The 23,892-nt window shown below is 35.0% G+C and overlaps 1 long non-coding RNA gene across 3 annotated transcripts; it reads left to right on the top strand.

Annotated features, from left to right (window-relative positions):
- Positions 1-18,110: 18,110 nt before the first annotated feature.
- On the top strand, positions 18,111-23,673 carry LOC149164601 (uncharacterized). 3 transcript variants are annotated; one of them, XR_016260712.1, is made up of 4 exons: positions 18,390-18,628; positions 18,765-18,826; positions 22,134-22,238; positions 22,380-23,673. It is a non-coding gene; the product is annotated as an uncharacterized LOC149164601 (long non-coding RNA). The 3 variants fall into 3 exon arrangements; XR_016260714.1 differs by lacking the exons at positions 22,134-22,238; positions 22,380-23,673 and adding an exon at positions 18,111-18,345 and having other exon boundaries at positions 18,527-18,628; positions 18,765-21,219; XR_016260713.1 differs by lacking the exons at positions 22,134-22,238; positions 22,380-23,673 and adding an exon at positions 19,885-21,219.
- Positions 23,674-23,892: the final 219 nt, after the last annotated feature.

Raw genomic sequence — 23,892 nt, 5'->3', positions numbered from 1 at the left:
ACCGTCGAAGGTATGTGCTAACAGTTTCGGAGTCTGACCACGTCAGAACCGCAGTCACCATGTGATCAGTGTGTAAGCCATGGAGTTATCCGCATCGCAGATGTCAGTTCCCTGACCGCTAACTGTAACCGTGGCGGGAACTACACCATGTGAACAGCTGCAAGGATTCACCATCAGGGTTAGTGCCGGGCAGTCAGAACCATTAGTAGCACCGTCGTTAGATATCTGTCACATGAAAACCACTGCCGCACCGCTATCTGGAACCGCCGGAGGGTAAATATGGAGTTGGCATCGTGCAGTTAGACCGTAGTTATCACATGCCAAGGGTTAAGCCATCGAGCGTGGTTAGAGAACAGCTAACAGTTTTGGATATATTATAAGGTATATTTATGGGTTTTTATGGTTCAGTTTTATTTAAAACTAATTCAATGACCATGCACCTAGCCTATGTGTCATTAAACCACAAGATTGATTCCTAAACGTGACCAAATGCATCTACAAACCGGCGAAGGTGGTTTTCCTGTACCTACAGGCCTTTAAAAGGCGGATTTGCCTTCATTGATCAGGAGGGGTGGTTTTTGACTTTTTCTTAGGAAATTTTGTTTTCAGTGTTACGGGAGCATCCGGAGTCGGAATTGGAATCCGTAAGAGGCGTTGGAAATCTAGTTCAGAGGACTATCTAATGAAAATGATCATAAGTTCCTGTGTGCACATTCAGGCTGATCAAATCTCTATTTAATCCACACCTTATTTTCATTCCTAATAAAAAACGGTCACCCATCTTGAAAGCGGACCCGGAGACGTAGTCCATCAGGGACGAACTTCGTCATCAATCTCGCTGTCTGGTATCGCTGTGTTTTTACTATTTACACTTCTGTTATGCATCATTTTTATGATTAATCAGCTGTTGTAAAGTGTTCTTCTCGAGCAGTTTTCCTTGATTTCCACATTTTCAGTTAACATTCAAATCATAAATGGCTAATCACTTCTACATCAATTTTAGTTTATGATCATTTCAGATCAATGGTTATGCATGCATAGTAGGTCAAACATGCATCATGGTGGTCATTAGGTAGTTTATGTCATCTTGATGTTGTTGGTATGTTATGATGTTGATATGTTGATTGAGATGGAGCAGGAGATGCATATTATTAGAGTGAGGTTGCAACATTGGACCTTGGCGTAAAAGCATATCGTCATACATGTATTGTATATTTGGCATGTAGGTATGATGGTTAATGGTTGTTATATGCATTTTGGTTATATGAATGTCTATCATTCTATTGTTTTTGTGGTTACATGCATGATAGATGTTAGTTAATTAGTGTGGTCATATGCATGTGCGTTGGATAGTCATGAATGGAAGTTAACTTGTTTTTATATGTGTTGTGGTCATACACATGATTATTATGGTAATTACATTTAATATCTTAACATTATATGTATCATGTTAATTTAGATCGACTTATGCATATGGTTATGGTTATGATATTCATGTACGAGTCGACATATTTGTGATATTGTGTCGTACTAATATGAACTAACTTGTGCAGATGTGATAGCCTCCCCTAAGATACATTAAGGAATGAGTTCGATTATGTTGTCTACTTGGTTTATCTAACATGGTATGTTTACTGGTTGTTTGAATGTTTGATTAATTGCATGATATGATTATGTGTTTATAATATTGCATGAAGGAATGATCTTGTTTTAAAACGTTTGTACTAACAAATATGTGCTGAGACAATTGATATGCACTTGAGTGCAATTTTGTGCTAGTTGTAGTATTATGAGTAATGATTGTGAGTTGATTATGATATGGATTTTAGTCTTGGTAAAGGTTGATTTCAAATTAATAGACATGATGTCTTAATCTTTGGAACGTGTGATTGACATGTGTGAACAGTTGCAGGGAAACATGTTTGGTTTTAGCCTAACAAGGTAACAGTTGATTTGTTTACATAACTAACAAATGGGTGATATGATAGCACACAATAAGACTCAATTGCAACAAGGAAAAAGGTAAAAGAAAGGAATTGGGTGAGAATTCCTTGCTATGTTTGGAAACCACGATTCCAAATGAATGAGTTTTTTGCATTAATAGGGAGTCTTCTTAACCTTGATTTTTTTTTACATTATGTGGATATGTGCTAGATTCATGAAAATGTATTTTAGAGGCAATAACAACTAGTTTCTAGTTATATTTGGATTCATCAAGAGAAGGCAGTGTGCTTGGCACAACAAGGAAAGGTAAGTGATATATTGTATATTTATTTATGCACTAACAGTTATGTGTTTATGGCAATATGATGCAAGGAATTTCCTGGAAAAAGAGATTGCCATGAAATCTTAAAGAAGGCTCGGTTGAGATTTCCCTTGGAGGCATTGGGAACCATGGGGTTGAGTCATGGCGTTTGTTTCTAGTTTTGTATTTTGTGTTTTGCTTGCGCTTGATTTGCAATTTTGATTGTGTCTAGTGCATGGCCATGCCACTTTGTTTGTGGTATTGTATTGTTATTGGTTTTCCATGGTTTTCTTCTTGTTTGCTTCTTGTTCTTTCCTTTTATGTTTTGAGGGCCTTGGGAATTGGTTGGAGGAAGAGGAAAGTTAATGGAGCTCGGGGAGAACTGATTGAAACCCAACATGGAATATCAGACTGAGATGAAGCCCAGGGCATGAACAAAGGGCAGTTGAAGGCAAGAATATGACAACCAATTGGATTGGTTGGTTCCATTGGTATAAATGGACAACGACACGACAGTCATGCCAAAAGGTAACAAGAAAGGTAAAGTAAATGGACTTGAGGCATAACATGCCTTGGCTATGTTGGGAACTATTGTTCTCAATGGTGTGCATGTTTTGCATGGATAAAGGGAGTTCTCTTAACCTTGACCTTATGATATCTAGTAATTATGTTGTGATCATGATTTTTTTATGCTAATGTCTATATCTATATATATATATGTATGTATGTATGTATGTATGTATGTCATTTTCTGGCAGGGTCGTCAAGGATCATGATTGTTTTATTCTAATGTTTATATATATATATGTCATTGCTTGACAGGGTCGTCAAAAATCGTTCTTGTGGAGGAATGATTTCTCTATCTAGGTGAATAACATGGAGAAGTTCCTGGTTTATGAGGAATCAAGTGGGAAGAGTAGCCCTAACATATATTAGAGGTCATTATCATGTGGATATGAATTGATATTATGTACTTATATTATGCCTATGTTTATGTTATGGACGGGCTATGTTGATGGATACATCAACTGAAGGAAAGAAGTGTGATCTGCGGCATGTTGGGACAAGCAAGGATAAGTGGAAAGACACTAAAGGCAAGGTTTCCTAGTAGAGACAATGTTTTCTCCGGATGTGCAATACTATTGTTGTGTACATGTTGTACATGTTGTGCTATGCACATGTGGTGTTGTGTACACATTGTACATGTGGTGTTATGTACATGTGGTTTTATGTACATGGGGTGCTATGTACATGGTGTACATGTATTTTTGTGTACATGTAGTACATGTTTTGTTGTGTACATGTGGTACTGTGTCATGTGTATTGTGTAGTTGTTGTATCGTGACATGTGTATTCATTGTGTTATACTCTGTGTACGTATATGTATTGTGATGTACACCAAGTGTATGTGTATGTGTTGTGTTATACTCTGGTTTTAGGTGTATGTGTGGTGTTCATGTGTCCTTGATCATACATTTGACTAACACTAAGAATATTGTGTTTAAAACCTTCAACAGACAAGACATATTTTGTTCTAGTCTATGAGACAAAGAGTATTGTTTCCGACTATCATTGCAGTAGCATCATCTCCAAATATCACACTACCATTGTTGACCTTTTTCAAATTCAAAAATTTCCTCTTGTCACCTCTCATGTGGCTTGATAATCCATTGTTAATGTACCATTGGTTTCCCTTGTTTCGGGCATGAAGTGCAATTTGTACAAGCATAGATTTTTTCTTCTTTAGCTCTTCTTGATTGTACTTGTTTTTCCAAACTTTTGTGGATTATTTTGCAAGGGTATCTTCTTCCTATTTTTTCTAGGACATTTTATGATGCCACTTCTAAAAAAACGTGCTATGTGCCCATAGTTTTTGCACTTATAACATACAACATTGTAATCAAATAAAAGGTCCAATGAATTATAATTTCTATTTGAAAACCTATAAGCACTTTTTTTCCAAGCATGATTATTTCTTGCATGTGCTCTAAAAATCTATTACTTTATTACGAAAGTGATTGCAAGACAAAAATAACCAAAGGAGTTTTGGAATTGAGTTGTGCGAGGCCATCTTTGATGTAAAAGATTTTCTGAATTCATCCTTGTTTTCCTTATCAAGAAATTTAGGTTTTTGTGGGACTTCATTTATTTATTCATGTTGCCTTCATATTTTATGGATATTTTTAGAACATTATCATAGCTTTTAGGTTTCTCTTCATTGACTTTCTTTGGTAGCTTTGTAGCTTGAGAAATTGAATATTCTCTAAGACTATTCTAATTCATATCATATCCAATACCAATCTTAATAATGGTGATCTTTGACAGCTAATGATATCATCTAAGATCCCATAACTCTTTTCAAAAATCAAACTTTTATTCAACTAACCAATTATTTTCTCCATTTTGTCTCTTGAGGAAACAATTTTATCCTCCAACTTCTTGCAATTTTATTCCTTTTCCTTCAGCTAGATTCTTACCACTTCATCCATCCTTTTTTCCTCTTCTAGTTGAATATTTAAGGTGATAATAGTCTTATTTGTTTCTTTAAGATTTTGTAACATATTTTCTTTTGCATCATGATCCTCCTCTTCATATTTATGCATTTGCTCCTTTTGCTTAAAATTATTTCACTTGAAGAAAAAATCAGTTCTTCTTCAAGATCCACTTCCCCATCTGTTTTGGAATTTTCTTCTTGTTTTTAGTCTATCGTTTCTTTCCCTTTGTCTTCATTTTCTAATACATCAATATTTGTTTTTATTTCCATACAGAGTGTTTCTTCTCTATCACTATTGAAATTGTTGTCACTAGTCTCTTAAGATTTGTCACTAACCCCTTTTGAGTAGAGGCTCTTATTTTGCTTATAAGATTTCTTACCCTTTTCATGTTTTTCTTGTTTTTGGTTATTTTTATGTGAATATTGTTTTATTTTGTTCTTTATGGTATGATATTCTTCATCATCACTACTTTCATCCTTTGGATATTGAAAATTGTCCACAAAATGTCCTACTTCCCATAGTTGAATAATTTAAAGGGTTCATTATTGGAGTTATTAGATTTATCTTTTGTTCATCTTATTTGAAGCTTTGAAGTTTTCTTCTCACTTTGATCGCTTCTATTTATTAGTCCCCATTGCATATGTCTTGAGAATCCCATGCAATTCATCCATTGTTGATTTATCAATATCCTTCATTTCTTAAATAGTTGAGAATTTGGAATCCAATCTTAAGGGGAGTGACCTTAATACCTTTTGTACAATAATTGGTTCTTCAACCTTTTGACAAAGTCCTTTGGTGGTGTTAACAATTTCATCTACATAAAGGAGATAGGCTACAAAATTTTCTTCGTCTTTCAGTTTCAAACTCTTGAACTTCCTTATATGAATTTGGAGCTTTTTATTCTTAACTTTGTCATCACCTTCATAGATAATTCAAATTTTGTCACATATTGTTTTGTCAATTCACAATGCATCACCTTGACTAGCTCTTATTCTACTAAATCACAAAAGATAGCATTCATGATTTTTGCATTATGTTCACTAGCCTTCTTGAGTCAGCATGCCCCCTTAGTGGAGTTGTTGGAGCTTTATAACCAGTCACAACAAATTTCCAAATGCCAAATTCAATAGCCATTAGATAAGTCTACATCCTTATACTCTAGAAAGAATAGTTTGTCTTATTGAACAATGGAGCTTGTTTTGTGGAAAAAACTTCTTAACTAGCTATATCTGCTTCTAAGATCTACCTTCCAATGGTTAAATTGTTTCTGAAGGAACCTACTTTAGTACCATTTATTGAGTAGACACTTATACTGAGAGGCAGGTAGGGGGGAGTGAACACATATAAGACAAATCTTTCTTATTTAAACATTAATGAACCATATGAAAATAATCACATATGAGATATATCAGCTACAGTACATAAAACACAAGATTTACATGGAAACCCTTTTAGGGAAAAACCAAATAAAAAAATTATAATTCTTTGTAGTCACCAACCTATTATTATAAATATTTGTAGGCACCAACCTATTGGAGACACCAAATCCCCACTGGTACAAACCTTGGTAACCACCAACCTACTCTTCATAAATACTAATCCCCACTGTCAAGCATCAACTTAGCAAGAGACGCCAATCTCTTTGTTTGTATGGCACCAACCTACATATAGCTTCTTCAAAAACCATCTTCTCACTAGAATACAACATCTATTTGTTTCTTCGTTATATCTACTCACCCCTTCACTAAATTCAGTGTGCAAAGTGAAATTTATGGTAACTTTCCCAAAACTTGTTGAATTTTGAACTCTTCCAAAAAGAAAACTTATGTAGCATGCCACATGTCCAATTATTTATATCTAATTCTAAAATTTTTCCCTGAGTCACTTTGGTATGTCTCCTTATATCTTGAATATTTCATAGCCAAAAGAGTCCCAAAGAGAGAAAAAATGCCATGATCACTCTTTTAAAATTTCTTGCAGAACCATTCATAACCCCTAACTTCCACATGGTATATCTTTGAAGTTATAGCAAACTAGAATATGAAATTTTTACCCAATGTACCTTGAGATGTTTTCTTAATATTCTCAAAATTTCAAGGTATAATTCTTTACAGAAAGTGAATTATAAAAAAAAAAAATCTAAGTTCGCTCATTTAAAAATAGTTTTGGAACTATTCACAAACTCTAACTTCTACAAGGTATTTCTCCGAAATTATAGCAAAACAAAATCTAAAATTTTTACTAAGCGTACCTTGCAATTTCTTCTTAATTATCGCCAAATTTCATATTGTGAAACATCCCAGAAAATAAAATATAATGAAAAACAACGATGACTCGTTTGAAATAGATTTCAGGATCAATCACAAACTTTAACTTCCACATTGTATATCTCCAAAGTAAAAAGAACCACAATCTAATATTTAACCAAATGTTCCCCTTGTGAAAAGATGACTTGTTCACTCCAAAAATTACATTTTCACACACACATATACATTTTCCTTCCGATACTTTCTCATTTTATACATTATCATAATCCTTCATGAAAAGACATGTTAATTCAAAAAAACACATCAATTCATTAATTAAATAGTTAATTCTCCTTTTATTTAACTTTAAAAATACTATGGGAAAATACCATGGGCTTCCTAAGCCATAGCTTTGAAACCACCATTTGACTTCACCTTTCTCTCACAAACATGTCCACTTTAATATACTTGGAGACACACACACACAAGCCCTTTGACATCAACGATAATAATGTGTTCAACAATAAAATGATAAATCCATGGACACAAAAAAACCCTTCAATTTTCGAAAATATTATGGAAAACATGGAATGAGAATGAATATAAATGTGGTGAGCATAAATTAAACATGCAACCTAGAGAGTTTTAATCTACCACTTTCCCAACTAAGCAGTACTTTCTTCTAAATATGGAACATTAGGAAACCCTTATACCATGCCAACACATAGAAATTGAGTGATTGGAGACTTCCACAGTGATTCATGTTGTTATAGATTTTCAAAAGAGCATTGTGTAATATATGTGATATGTTCAACGTTTCGGATGGGAACACCATCCATCATCAGGGACCAAAGAAATTGGTCATGGATCAAATTTGATTATTTGGAATTGCATTTTTCAGATGATGTGAAATTTCATTTAAAATATGTAAACATGGAGGAAAGAGAGAAATTTTGTGTTATTTTGTGATTTTTTTTCATACAACAAATTGAATTTTGATTTGATGCATAATGACAACTATGACAACCATTATTTTTGAGTGATTAATTTGTGAAATTATATATGAATAAATTCCATGACCTAATGGCTTATCGACATCTATCAAACTATTGATTGTAAGTGAATTACCCAATATTAAGGTAGAGCACATTGATGCACCCAAATCAAGTTCAAGTTCCTCAATATCAATTCACTTGGATGTGTTTACTAATTTGCAATAAAGATGGTACAAATGTTTAATGCAAAAGTATCACAAGAAAAGAACTCATTATACCTAATATGATAATGAATTTCATGAAAGGAACTCTACACCAAAGAATAAATTGCACAAATCTAATAAAATTGTGTAATGAAAATTGATGTTAACAATATTAGTGTGATAGGTGGTTATAGTATTTCTAGAAAATTAACAATGTGTGTAAGTTTGAAACCTTTCACATTCATGCAATGCACATAGAGTCTTACAAAAAAGTAATTAATGTCAATCACACACATTACAAAGAGATTTATACTAGAAACCAAAATCCAAAAAACCAACAAATTGTTTAGAACCATGCCTTCAATTTTGTTATCATCAATCAACTTCATTATTCACAATGCAATATATAGGATCTCGTGGCATTGAAAATTCATGATCCATTAACTTGGGTTAAATTATAACATTAATTCCTTAACTAGAAATAGAAAACCATGAGCTGAAATGCCATGCACCATAAAACCACCAAAAGCGAAAAATTTGTGTTAAAATCTACCAAAAATGGATGCAAAATACCATCCCAAAAAAAATTCAACTGTTTTTCCCTTAAACCCTCGAGCAAGAGGGGTTACCACCCCCTTGCATCCCTCCTAGATAGGACAGTTGTATCACACCTTGTGAGGTCACCCCTACATTGTTCACTCCACAAATTACATTTTTACACACATGTGTGTGTGTGTGCGCACACACATTCCTTCCAATACTTTCTCATTTTATACATTATCATAACCCTTCATGAGAAGAGATGTTAATTAAAAATTGAACATCAATTAAATGTCGTTGTTTCTTTACATCAAGAGAAATTACTAGTTCTCACGGACTTTGCTAATGAATATGAAACATTTTTTAGAGTGTCCACCTTCACTAGCAACACTTTCTTGTCTTCAACCATGTCTCTTACAAATTGATACTAAAGTTTAATATGCTTTGTCTAAGAATGATAATTTGGCTTCTTTGTCAAAAATATTGCATCTATCAATATGTAAGCTTATAACTTCCTATACAAACCAAATACTTGAACACAAATCTTTGTAACCATACAACTTCCTTACTTGCATGAGTGGTCGCCATGTATCCAACTCTTGTAGTTAAGAGTGCCACTAGATACTATCTCTTTCTCATCTAAGCAAACAAGTAGAAATATTAAGAATGCAAGATGAGGAAAAAGTAGATATTGATATTTGTGTTGTCCATGCAGAAGCATATGTTGTTAAATATTGTCCGTCATTATCAAGGTTGAAGGAAGTTCACCAAGAGGAAAATGGAGCAAGTCAATTGTCAATGCAGCTATGTTATGTAGCTCCAAGAGGACCATGACAGCCTATTCAACCTGATATGATGCAATAGCCTAATTCAGAATTTCAATCTTATGCACATCCATCTCAAAGTAATTGGAACACACCCTTTCCTTGGCAACATTAGCCATCATCACCCCAAAACCAATCTTGGCAACAAGGTTGGCAAGGAACTTATGGGAGTCATCCACAATATGCTCAATATTTTCCTCAATATCCTCCATACCCAACTCCATGTTACTCTTACCATCCACCTCCACCACAACCACATCCATCTCAAACATCCACTCCCACTCAACTACTTGTACCAACATTTCCAAACCCACACAAGGAAGTAGCTCAGCCCACTTACAATGTTGAGGCACAACACTTCCAAACATCTCATCTTGATCTAAATGGTATTCATCTTAAATCAGGAAAGGTATTGCAAAAAAGAGATTCCATTGATGTCATTGAAGGACAACATCCAAAAGAAGAAGATTCACATGAGAAGATCAAAGGAACATGGGTTTCACTTGATGGAGAGAAGACATCAAATTCATAGATTGAGGAAGTTACATCATGTTCACAATTAGATCCTCTATGTGTTCAAAAGAATAATCAACAAAAAGAAGAAGATATGAATTTTATGAAAGAAGAAGGCATCCAAGTTTATCCAAATCAGCAAGTGGACTAGAGGCATCACAATTATATTGAAATATGGTACCAAACAATCATTAAGTTGCAGCAACACGCTCTTCTTCAACAATTTCTAATCTCATCTCAGTGAAAGCATTTGGTCTCTTACATTCAGGTACATGTCAAAGAATATGCCCTACAAATGATTTTATTTGTCATCCAGTTATGCACATGGCGCCATTGGAAGTATCCCTATACTTGAAAGAGATTTTGTTTTTCAAGTAGAGTAGGATAAAAATAAATAAATAAATAAATGAAAAATAAGAGAGAAAAATAAAATCTCAAGTGAAAACCTCCTTTAAAGCACCTGAGATTGGTTCATTGATTGAAAACCTCCATGAGGTGGTCAATAGGTTGGGAAAAAGAAAAAAGAAATAAAGGAGAAAAAGAAAAGGTCCTAGGCAGACCTGCTAGTTGAAAACCTCATTGAGGCGGCTAGTAGGCCTAGAAGAAAAAATGAAAAAATGAAAAGAAAAAAAAATCCTTTACTCTGTGTATCTCTCTGATGATTGCAAGTGCTCTCTAATCTCTGCAAGCAACAAAAACAATTTAGCTACCAAACGAAAAGTTGATCAAAAGCCTAGTCAAAGAAAGTCAAACTTGGACTTTCTCCTCCTTTGCTCAGATGTTGCAACAAGACCAAAGCCATGCCAATCCATCACCCTCATCTATTTCCACCATTCACCCATCATTCCCAAGATTTTCCTATCCATTTTCCTCCTTGTCTTAAAATGCTACAGGAAGGCTTTATTTTGTTACATGAAGCCAAAATACACAGACCAGAAAATTACTTTTGTCATATATTGAAAACCGTGCATCCATTTTCCGAGTTGTTTCAATGGAAGATGCATATGGATGACAGTAATATGCCCAAGCAATTTCAACAAATTCTGGTGCACACTTTTCAAGAAATTGACCTCTATCACCTACAACCATTTTTTATTTTTCTCGATATCCATGGACCCATTTTTTGATTTGTTTCATGGGAAGATGGATATGGATGATGGTAACATGCTTAAGCAATTTCGGCAAATTCCAATGCACGCTTTTTGAGAAATCGGCCTCCATCACCTACAGCCATTTTTATTTTTTATCGAGATTCGTGCATCCATTGGCCAAGATTTTTAATGGGTAGATGCATAGGGATGATGGAAAGATGCTCACCAAATTTCAGGTCAATACAATCTACCGTTTGAGAGATATGCATAAAATAATTTTGCTACAGGAGGTTGTCCTGAAATGCTATAGGAAGTTCTAAATTGCTACAAGATGGCCTAAAAGAAGCTACAAGAGGAAATCTGATTGGAGAAAGGGGTGAAAAGGTTATATTTTCTTTAGGGAAGGTTGAGGTAGGCTCACCATAGCCTCATCATTCATTTTCCACACTACTTGACCTCTTCTCTACTCTCATTTTCATCCATGTCCATGTAACATCTTCATTTTCACCCATCCTTCCATCCCTTCCACCACAAAAAAAGCCTTTGATCCTTGTCAAAATATTACTCATGAATTATTAGTATTTTTAAATGTATCACCTGAAGGAAATAATGATTCTAGGAGGGTTTATTTGACTATTGTAAGAAGGCACACAGTCTTGTAGCAGTCTGCACAAGCCCTCTAAAACCACAATCAAAACCACTTAGAAGCACCAGAATGAAGAATTGACCAACATGAAGCATTGAGGGATCATCTCCTTGATATTGAGTAGCCACAAAACTTTTGCAGGGCTACTACAGGGTCACTGATCATCTTAAACAGCAACAGCTTGATCCACCATCAAGAAGAACTACATGACAACTTCGATCAGCCAAGCACATTTCAAGATAAAAAAATCAGAGCAAAGTCAATGCACAGATAAAAAATCATAAGAAGATAGCACCTCAAGAAGCCAACATATCATCTATTACCTTTGTTCAGAAGTAGCATGCAACCACCAAAGGTAGCTTCAATAATCATATCAGCAACCTCAATATCACCTGCAAAAATACATCAAAGGTAAGGCCCAGGTATGCAATCCTCAAAACCTCTCCTACAGACTTATTTTAGCTCAAAAAGTGTTGTAAGTGTACGAAGGAAAAAGTCAGAGAAGCCTTAGCCTTATCTCGCAATTAACTTCACTTTTCCACCAAGACACCCGCGCATGGAGGAGAGGACAAGACAAAAGTGAAGAGGACTTGAGAAAGTGAGATGTAATCATCTATTCATTATGGAAGACAAGGAATGTGAAGGGATAAATGAGGGCCAACTCACTTAACTCAAATAACTTTGAGTTTATTTTGCATGCAATGAAAAAAAAATGAAAAATAAAAATAAAAGAAATAAAAGGTGGACCCACCACCACTTGGCATGCAAACGTTAGTTTCTACAGGATTCAGGTTGTGTGCAGCTTATGTACTCACCACTCTCCATCATCCTAGTAGCTCACAAATCAAATTTCAGCCTCTCTCTATATTGTTATAGGAAGATTGTAATTGCTACAAGAAGATCCTGTAGCACTATAAGGCCGAGAAACTGCTACAAGAAGGCAAATTTTTCCCAGAACAACCACTAGAGCCTTGGGGAGCAAGGAAATACTCAAAAGAGATGGCAAGGATGAAAACAAAAGGTAAGGGGGTATGATGATGGGGTTGCACTTGAGTTTGCAATCAATTTACATGATCCAAGTGGCTAAGAAGATGAACCAAAAGCAAGGTGTTTCCATCAAAAATATAACTCATTACAGTTGAAGAATCACCTGAGTGAAAGAAACAACCTCAATCTACATTAAGGCATCCTTGGGAAACTAAGATAGGAAAAATGCAGTAGCAAGAAGAGCAGGAGAAAGAGTATAAAATAGACCAGCAAACAAAGCATGAAACATGTCAGCATATATGAAGAAGAACAAGGCAAGGAGGATGGATAGGTTGCTCAGAGGATGAGCAATAGTTCCATTAAGGAGTATGATGGACCTCCAAATTAAACACAAATTAAGGCCCATCTAACCTTTCTGAGGCACATGAAGACTATATTAAACCTCTCCTTCTACACTTAATAATTTTTTTAGCTTTAATATGTTCATTAGAAAGGTTTAGAGATAATTTCATGTTTGTGTCTAATATTATTGATTTTTGTAGAATATTGTGAGAATATTGGGTAGATTATGAAAATTTGGAGGAGGAGATAATTTAGGGACTCGCTCTCTACTATAGGATGATCAATATTGAATAATAAATCAACAAGATATTCCGAAATTATTGTACAAATTTCGGAGCTCTGGTGATTGAGAAAATCTAGGAATGTGTTCCCTGTCATTTAATGCAGATTCTTAGTGTTGGGAGCCAAATCCACTATTTGAGGGATTTTGGAGTGGAAAGCTTCCTCCTTTCAAGGAGAATGTTTCATCATCATTTTGTATAAGTACCAATTTTAATTTTCCTCTAAGGGTTGGTTTTTCTTAGTCTTCTTGTGGAAAACACTTGTATTTTTGCAGCTCCACTTTCATTTCTTGCAGAGATGTAATTGTATTGATGGAAATAATAAAGATTGGTGTCATGTTAAACTTCTCAATCTCGGTCTCCTTCATAGGACTCTGAGTTTCCTTGGGCTTGCCATCCCAGGAGCCTCAGAGCCCTTTTGTATAATTTATTTTTCTTCTTTTCACTTCCTATTGACATGCATCTCGTGTTCTTGTTTTTTCCTATTCCTGCATTTAGTATTGATGATTTCTTGTTGTAATATTAGGTTTAATGGTCGAAGTAAGTTCTTTTGCAGGATCACAAGCATGTTTTCATCCTTGGAACGGCTTTGGAAGGTCATAGTAATCATTGAGCTACTTGGATTCGTTTGCTTATTCCCAAATTTAAATTTCTAAAGTCCCTTGTGGCAAATAGTAGTAATTTTCTACTATTTTTTAGAACATGCTAATGAGCTTCAACTGAGTTGATTATGCTTGCATTAGATAAAAAAAATTACCCCATTGCATTTGCACTTGATTAGATTGGGCATTTGATAGATTAACTAGCTCACTAGTTCTCGAATTTTTAGATTTTAGACTAGTAATTTTCTGTTATTTTTTAGCATGTGTTAATAGGGGTATTTTTGAGTGATTCCATTTGGAATGGAGACCTAAGACATCCTATTCAATAAAAAAAATTGTCCCATCGAATTTGGATTTGCTTTGCTTGGTCATTCGGTGAATTATATCTTCCTATAGCAAATCTCGTAACTTCCTGTAGCAGCCTCTAACTTCCTGTAGCAACCCCTGTAACTCCCTGTAACACTCTTCTAGCACATATATACTTGCCCATATTTGCTCAAAAAGCTTGGTTTTTGTCCCTTAGGGTTGAATCATGACCCCTAAGCTCTAAATCCATGATTGAGGAAAAATAAACACCAAATTAGGACATGTCTTTTTACAATGTACATTAGGCCTATTTATTTGAATTCATGCTCTTAGAATTTCAATTACCAATTGTTGTTCTTGCCTAGGATTAATTTCTTTTCAAAATAATGTTTTCATTTATGAAATTAATTTAGGATTTGATTTCATTACATTCACTCAATTACATCATGACAGCGAAAGAATGACATAGTGTATGATGCATATATAGTGTCAATACCTATTAAGTTTGTACAAACCACGGGTTGATAATTAAATTTGGTAGCCTTGGGAGTTGCCGCATTCTTGTTGCAATACTGAGGCTCATCACCTGCTTCGATATTTGTCCTCACATTTGCTTTTGCAATATCATGTCCCATGTTTGAGAGATGTTTTTTGTTTGCCTTAACATTATTGACATCAACATTTTGTGTAATGGCTTAATAATTTGAAAGGTGTGCTTTAAGTGCTTCAATAACTGTAGAAAAATATTTTTACCCTAGACCATGAGCTTTTGCTACCTTGTATGGCTCATTCATAGTTGCAGCAACTGGAGTAGGTTGTGAAGTTCCTTCAGCCACCTTCATTCATAGGCAATGCAAGTAACAAATCCTTTGTTGATGCTGGTGGGGGAATGCTAGAGAATAACTAGCTCTTACCATAGAAGGTCCCTTCATCAAAAACATGGTTGCACTTATTGCACCTTGGGATATTACCTCAACTAAAAAATTGGGCTCCAATCCCAATAGACCAAGAATTATGCCCTTATAGAATGCAGCGATCATACTTCCCATAATCATGTTTACATTGAATTTTATTACAACACCATTCTCGACATCTACAAGATAAAATATTTCCCATGATGTCTAGGATTGGGGAAACCTCATGATAAAGTGAATTATTATCTGTTGTAAGATAAAATATGCAACCTTAATAAAGTCATCCTCAAGAAGCCGACCGATGGTTAAAACAAGATTCCTTATGTGAATGCCACTAGGAACTATTATCTCAAAATCTAGTAGGCCTTGGGAGAGGCCTCGAAAGGCAAAGGTCGGACCTTGTCAGAACAATGAGGGAGATTGTCATTGTCACCTTATGAATTTTCCTCCTACTCTTTAGTGGAATTGCACCATAAGGGAGGATTCCAAGTGATCACCTAAAGGGTATTCTAGATTGTATGGCTTAAGGTGATGTAAATATGGACTAGGTGAAGACATTCTTTCATGGACAAAGGTACAATTCTTTTTATTAAGGAACAATGTATCATGCACCAAACCTAGAAAGCGGCACATACGACATAGGTTATCAAGATGTGTAGTAATAAAGGAGTTTCTAAGCATACATGTGTCAAGGAAAGGGTTTACAAATGATACAATCAACAAAATAAAATAGACATCAACAAGATAAAATATTTCCCATGATGTCTAGGATTGGGGAAACCTCATGATAAAGTAAATTATTATATGTTGTAAGATAAAAATATGCAACCTTAATAAAGTCATCCTCAAGAAGCCCGCCGATGGTTAAAACAAGAGTCCTTATGTGAATTCCACTAGGAATTATTATCTCAAAATCTAGCAGGCCTTGTGAGAGGCCTCACAAGGCAAAGGTCAGACCTTGTCACAACAATGAGGGAGATTGCCATTGTCACCTTACGAATCTTCCTCCTACACTTTAGTGGAATTGCACCATAAGGGAGGCTTCTAAGTGATCACCTAAAGGGTATTCTAGATTGTATGGCTTAAGGTGATGTAAATATGGGCTAGGTGAAGACATTCTTTCATGGACAAAGGTACAATTCTTTTTATTAAGGAACAACGTATCATGCACCAAAACTAGAAAGAGGCACATATGACATAGGTTATCAATATGTGTAGTAATAAAGGATTTTCTAAGCATGCATGTGTCAAGGAAAGTGTTTACAAATGATACAATCAACAAAATAAAATAGACATCTACAAGATAAAATATTTCCCATGATGTCTAGGATTGGGGAAACCTCATGATAAAGTGAATTATTATCTGTTGTAAGATAAAAATATGCAACCTTAATAAAGTCATCCTCAAGAAGCCCACCGATGATTAAAACAAGAGTCCTTATGTGAATGCCACTAGGAACTATTATCTCAAAATGTAGCAGGCCTTGTGAGAGGCCTCACAAGGCAAAAGTCAGACCTTGTCACAAAAATGAGGGAGATTTCCATTGTCACCTTACAAATCTTCCTCCTACTCTTTAGTGGAATTGCACCATAAGGGAGGCTTCCAAGTGATCACCTAAAGGGTATTCTATATTGTATGGCTTAAGGTGATGTAAATATGGGCTAGGTGAAGACATTCTTTCATGGACAAAGGTACAATTCTTTTTATTAAGGAACAACGTATCATGCACCAAACCTAGAAAGAGGCACATATGACATAGGTTATCAAGATGTGTAGTAATAAAGGATTTTCTAAGCATACATGTGTCAAGGAAAGGGTTTACAAATGATACAATCAACAAAACGAGAAAGCAAACCCTCAAATTAAGCCCTAAATTGAAGCCTTAGTTACGGTTAAGGGGCATAAATTGCTTAGAAAGATTATATCAACCCATTTAGGAGAAACCATGTAAAAGGCTAGATTTTGGGTTTGGTGGCTCAATTAGGTTAATTCTAAGTCTTTCTAGCTCCATGAAGCATCTAAGAATGCCCTAAAAGAATTTGGCCCTACAAATAGCCCTAGTAGCTTTCCTTTAAGGACTTAGAAAATAAAAGGAAAGGAAAATATTTATGTTTTGAGGATTTTTTTTTTACCAACACTAAGGATGCCAATTCTTATTCCTACTTGGGTGATGGAGTCCTTAGGGATATATTTAAGAGATAATGAATTAATGCTTGGAGTAAGGGGGAAAACATTGTTTTCACTTTTGAGATTTTTTATTTGGATTGTCCATAGTCTCCATTTTTCAGTCTATGTTTCGAGTCTATAACAAGACTCATCCTCAGGACTAATGTGCAAAGAAGAGAAAGGAGCGAGGGAATAAATATGGGAGAAATGCCAACAGAGAGGAGGAGCGTCGACCAGCGAATCCAAAGGATGAAAAAAACCTGAAAAAGAAAAACTACAAAAAATAGAATGAAGGCAATATCTAATAAGATATTAAATATTTAATTAATTAATTTTTATTTTTAACTAATTTTTATTTGTATTTTTATTTTTATTATTGATTTAATTTATATTTAAATAATTCTTAATATGTTATTTTTATAAATTTTTAAATTTCTAATGAGGACAAATAAAATAATCAATAATACTATAGTCTTATTTTACTAAGAAAAATATTAAAAGATAAAGTTAATAATAATATTATTTTTATTACGCCCGTAAGGCGTTTCCCTCTGAGATGAATTCCCCTAAATGTCTTTCTGTCATAATCTTAACCGTCAGATCTATTGTTAGATGATTGAACAATTATCTGCCGTCGAAAGAAAACATTAAAAAAATCAATTAAACCTAGCGCATCCGTCCGTATACCTTTTTGTGCACCAGCTTTTTCTGAGATGAATTCCCCTAAATGTCTTTCTGTCATAATCTTAACCGTCAGATCTATTGTTAGATGATTGAACAATTATCTGCCGTCGAAAGAAAACATTAAAAAAATCAATTAAACCTAGCGCATCCGTCCGTATACCTTTTTGTGCACCAGCTTTTTCTGCATGAGGAGGAGGAGCGCCAAATGGATGAGGAGAGCCACTTAGGGCGGATTTTTCTGCAGGAGGAGGAGCGCTAGGCCAGGTTTCTTGCTTTGCGCTAGGCCAGGTTTCTTGCTTTTACTTTTTTTTTTTGTTTTTAGGGTTATCTTTTTTTCCTGGTTTTCTGGTTTTTGGTCTTTTGAGTATTGTTTACGTTTTGTTAATAAGATCTTTGTTAATCTTATCACATATTTCCTTACAGAAAATTGGGTTTATCTTTGAAGAAATTGCAGGGCTCATTAGATTGGAGAAGACTTCAAAATTGTAAATCTCTGTTCTCTACTTGTGCATTAAATTTTTCTGCAGGAGGAGGAGCGCTAGGCCAGGTTTCTTGCTTTTACTTTTTTTTTTTTGTTTTTAGGGTTATCTATTTTTCCTGGTTTTCTGGTTTTTGGTCTTTTGAGTATTGTTTACGTTTTGTTAATAAGATCTTTGTTAATCTTATCACATATTTCCTTACAGAAAATTGGGTTTATCTTTGAAGAAATTGCAGGGCTCATTAGATTGGAGAAGACTTCAAAATTGTAAATCTCTGTTCTCTACTTGTGCATTAACTTGTTATGAGTTATTTTCTTTGGTTTACTTTTAAAATATATGCTTTATTGGTTGCTTCCAATGAATGACAAAAAAATTTTTCACAGTTTGTGGGAATTGTATAAAATGGAAGCCTAGTGTGCTATATTGTATCTCAGATCTGTGTGTTGTTCTTCTTAATCTTCAACCTTTTTGAAGGCCTACCTCTCCTACGTATCATCCCTCTCTCCTAACTCTCACATGTACCAATCACAGTGTAATTCCCTGGGTTTATCATAACTCTCACATGTACCATTCACGGTGTGCTCTGCCTTCTCTTTAATCTTCTCCTTGAAATGAGAAAATTTTTGTGTGTCAGAAACTACCAAGTGCTCAGATTTCTCGATTTTATTATGTCCTCTCTCTTTGTATGATTGAAACTAATTTATTCAAAGCATTTGAGAGCTGGAATTATTCATGATACTTCATAAACTAGACGCCAGTAGCGAGCACGTCTTTTCAAAACCATCTGAACTTTTGACGATGGCAGGAATATTTCAAAAATGACAATTAGGAAAGGGTCAAAGAATTGGTCCTCTGCTGATAATCAAATTTTGAGATATTCCCAAATTATACAATTGACATAAATATACCAGTCAAAATCTTGATTCTCATATATGAACATTTTCTTTATAAATTCTACCAAATAAGTTGTGAATACCACATTTCAACTCAATTTGAAATGAAAGGCTGAGAGGCTAGAGTTTACCTCTCTTTTCTATTACTTGCATCTCGCCAAATTGTATTGGCCTCGAAAATTGTTGTAGTCATCCCTTTGCTATCAAGTAAGATAGCTCTCATGCCAACTACGGGGTTACACACTGAAGCCTTAACAATTTTGACTCACTTGGTTCGTTGTCTTCACTGCCACTGTCTGTTCTTTTTCTATTATCAGAAATGAGATTGCATAACTTTTTTTTTATCGATTTTGAAGCCTCTCCTTAGAGTGCCAATGATTTAAAAATATTTTTTCATGTTGATATATTTTGTGCAACATTCTCATATGCAGAAAGCTGTCAGTGCAGAAAGTTACTACTAACAGTTTGACACTTTCCATGTTGATATATCTTGTGCAACATTCCCAAAAGCAGAAAGCTATTAAAGCAGAAAGTTACCACTAACTGCAAGAAAGTTAGAAGGCACGATCCCAAGTCTAGCTGCAAGAATTGGGCAGACTGATGGAGAAGGTGTTGGATACTACTGGACTTCTTGCTGAACATCTGAATTTGAAAGGAGTGTGATTTGGTAGGAGATTGATACAGCACGAGGTGACAATTTGGGGAAATTGTTGGTATTTTTTGCTTTCCTTCATCGAATAGGAACTGTACACCACCTTTCTGTTTAAAGATTCCTGGTCAGTGGTATGTTTTCATTGGATCAACTAATATAGTGCTTCCCGCTTCTTTCTTAAATCATTTGAATCCACCGGCACTTTTGATCACTTGCACTTCTTATACCATTGTATTGATGATGTAAAATATGTAAATAATTGTATAGCAAATTCAATGGAGTTGGCCTGTAGATGATCATAGTTCATTGTTTGTGATCGACTTGACTGGTGGTGGCCTCTATATACCTCTATATCCTATGTTTCTTTATCAGCCCATAATAATAAAAGTTTATTACAAATGTGTGTGGTGCTTGTTTTTGCTATTGTTCTTTGTATTATGTTTGGCACTTTTTATGAAGTAACCGCGATGATGATACTTCAGGTATTTCATGGCAATGTTGATTTGCTCTGTCTGATTTATAAGATTTCTGTTGTTATTTCATTGGAGGTTGCTATGCACTGTATCATCTCCAAGTGCAGCCGAGGATAGTTAACAACAAATCGTGAACTCCTATGGAAAATGAGCTTTCAAAGGATCTAAAGAAAGTGAATTCTCAAGGAATTTATGTCTTATTTTTAAAACTAGGGTTTTAAGTATATCACAATGTTCTTTAAATTTCCTCAAGTCAATGGCAATGGTTGTTAGAGCGTTGTGGACTTACAGGAATGAAGAATAATGAATTTCCAGAAAATGTTGTGTTCAAAGATATCCTTACAGTGTTGAAGTACAAGTAGGCATTGCCTGACATAAAATGGATAACTAAATAATTTTAATGATAAGACAATCGGTATGGTTTATATATGGTTTAAAATTAAAAGTAACTCATCTAAAATAGGAAAAACAATCAACATTAATCATCTTAAATGCATTTGAATCTTCATCTCAGATACTTTGATTTGCAAAGCTTGGGGACCTATCTTAGATACTTTGATTTGCAAAGCTTGGGGACCTATCTTAGATACTTTAACTTACAAAGCTTGGGGACCTATCTTAGATGCTTCGACTTGCATAACTTGGGGACCTATCTTAGATGCTTCGACTTGCATAACTTGGGGACCTTGGACGAATCTAACCAATTAGTAATTTGACCTTCCATTGTGAATCAACAATATCCATAAAAGGTCAAATTGTATGATGAAATTGATGTTTCAAAGCTCATTTGTCAACACAACTATCTGAAACTTTTTATAGTTGAAATTGTCTTACGTACACTCTACCATGATTGCAATTTTTTAAATCCAAAAAATAGTTCAAAGTTTCGTAAACTTGTCTTTTGTTAATGACTATGCAAAAATATTAATGATGTGATCACTTATCTTGCAATAAATAAGATTCACAATATCTTTATTTTGTCAAATAATGGGCATGAAGACCCTAGGTCTCAAGGCTGCCTCTGATGGTTTATTTTTGGTGGCTCGGTCTAACATTACTTTATTTGTTGTCAATCCTCTCACTACCAAGTTCAAACGTTTGCCAAGGATACGTCCACATGCTAGAGGCTGTGATAAATTTTTCAAGTGTCTCATTGTTCATGGAACAGCTAAGCTGCAAGTTAGTAGAGATTCAGGGGATTATACAGTTTATTTGTTTGGTAATTGGCAGGACAGAAGGTATTTGATGTTGTGTAAACTTGTCTGCTTTTTGATCTGGATCTTTGTTGCTTTCAATCAGCTCTCTCTTGATCTCTGTAATTGTAATTTGAATATGCACTATACGGTTTTACTATCTCATCATTTTGGTTTCTTACAAGCGACTTGACTTTTCATAGGATCTTTGTTTTTTTTCAAATGTTTAATTCCTAATTTGATTTTGTTAAACCAGGTATAGGTGGTTTCAGATCACATCCCTAATGGGATTAACATTGAATCTAAATTAGGTTAAAGAAGATTTGGGGTATTTATTTCCGTTCTTCTCTTTTGTGATACAGGAGTACTACATCAGGCATACTGATGGTTGCCCTGTGTATTCAGAAGCAGAGAAGCAGCATGTGATTCAGTGTTTGGAGGCTACCATTAGACGAAGAACATCAGAGGTATGAGTCCAAGGATCAAATCCATGGGGGAAATTTATTCAAAACCCTAAGACTTGGGATTCCCGGTGCATTCAAATTTGATCCTTTTTAAATTTTAGTCAGTTTAGTGTGAGTTTTGTTGATGATATTTTATGAATTCAGGGTATGCGACTGGAACTCTGCACCAATGACCGTGTTGGGCTTCTGTCGGAGGTGACTCGCATATTTAGAGAAAATGGGATGTTAGTTACAAAAGCAGAGGTGTCAACGCGGGGTGATAAGGTAGCTGATGTGTTCTATGTGACTGATACAACTGGAAACCACGTTGATGCCAAGACAGTAGAAGTTGTTCGCCAAGAAACTGGACTAACAAATTTTCAAGTAAAAGACAACTGTATGCATACAAAATCTCCTCCAAGGGAACCTGCCATCCAATTCTCCCTTGGTGATCTCTTCAAATCAAATTCAGAGTGTTTTCTCTATAGTCTTGGATTGATAAAATCCTATTCTTAGATGTTGTATTTTGGGCCTCTTGCAATGGAATTAAGTAATTTCCTTTGAAGGTTGTATCAGTATGTATGGACGATGGTTCTCTAAAAACCATCGTCGTTCATCTGTTTTCCACTGTGACAATTACCTTGCTAAAGACAGAAATTGGGTACAATAATGCCAAGATCTGGAAAGCACAATACCACTGGGATTTGCCAAATATGATTTGTTGATCATCGAACAGAAGACCAGAAATGGAGAAATATTCACCACACTGGCTGAACATGGCCCTGTCATTTGATGACCCAGGAATTGTGAAATTGACCTCATCATAGAGAAGTCTGTAAAATTGGTAGAACTAAAAGAAGACAGTGCTAATTACAGTGGTGGTAGGAGAAAGGAATTAAATCCACCTAATCTAGAATTGCTTATACAATTTGTACAAATTACAAGCTGATAAATAGTCTTTTTTCTACAGAATGACAACTCTTCAAATTACAGAGGTAAAGACCATTGATGAATCACAGTGTTAACATAGATTCTAGTGCTTGACATAGATTCTTAGCACTTCTTGGCCTTGTAGGAAGTAAAATACTCCTTTTAGCCACTGGAGTTTCCTTTGAAAGTAGAAGGCATGATCCAAAGTCTATTTGTAAGAATTGGGCAGACTGATGGAGAAGGTGTTGGATACTATTGGACTTCTTGCTGAACATCTGAATTTGAAAGGAGTGTGATTTGGTAGGAGATTGGTACAGCACGAGGTGACAATTTGGGGCAATTGCTGGTATTGTTTTCTTTCCTTCATCGAATAGGAACTGCACCCCACCTTTCTGTTTAGAGATTCCTAGTCAGTGGTATGTTTTCACTGGATCAGCTAATACAGTGCTTCCTCCTTTCTTAAATTATTTGAATCCACTGGCACTTCTGATCACTTGCACTTCTTATACCGTTGTATTGATGATGTAAAATATGTAAATAATTGTATAACAAATTCAATGGAGTTGGCCTGTGGATGATCATAGTTCATTGTTTGTGATCGACTTGATTGGGGTTGGCCTCTGTATAGCTCTGTATCCTCTGTTTCTTTATCAACCCATAATAATAAAAGTTTATTACAAATGTGTGTGGTGCTTGTTTTTACTATTGTTCTTTGTATTATGTTTGGCACTTTTTATGAAGTAATCGC

Source organism: Pinus tabuliformis, chromosome 5_1, assembly GCF_031772625.1.
Source record: "Pinus tabuliformis cultivar Carrire ecotype Pingquan chromosome 5_1, CPIR1, whole genome shotgun sequence".
Taxonomy (NCBI): Eukaryota; Viridiplantae; Streptophyta; class Pinopsida; order Pinales; family Pinaceae; genus Pinus; species Pinus tabuliformis.
This window is presented reverse-complemented; position numbering and strand designations above follow the sequence as displayed.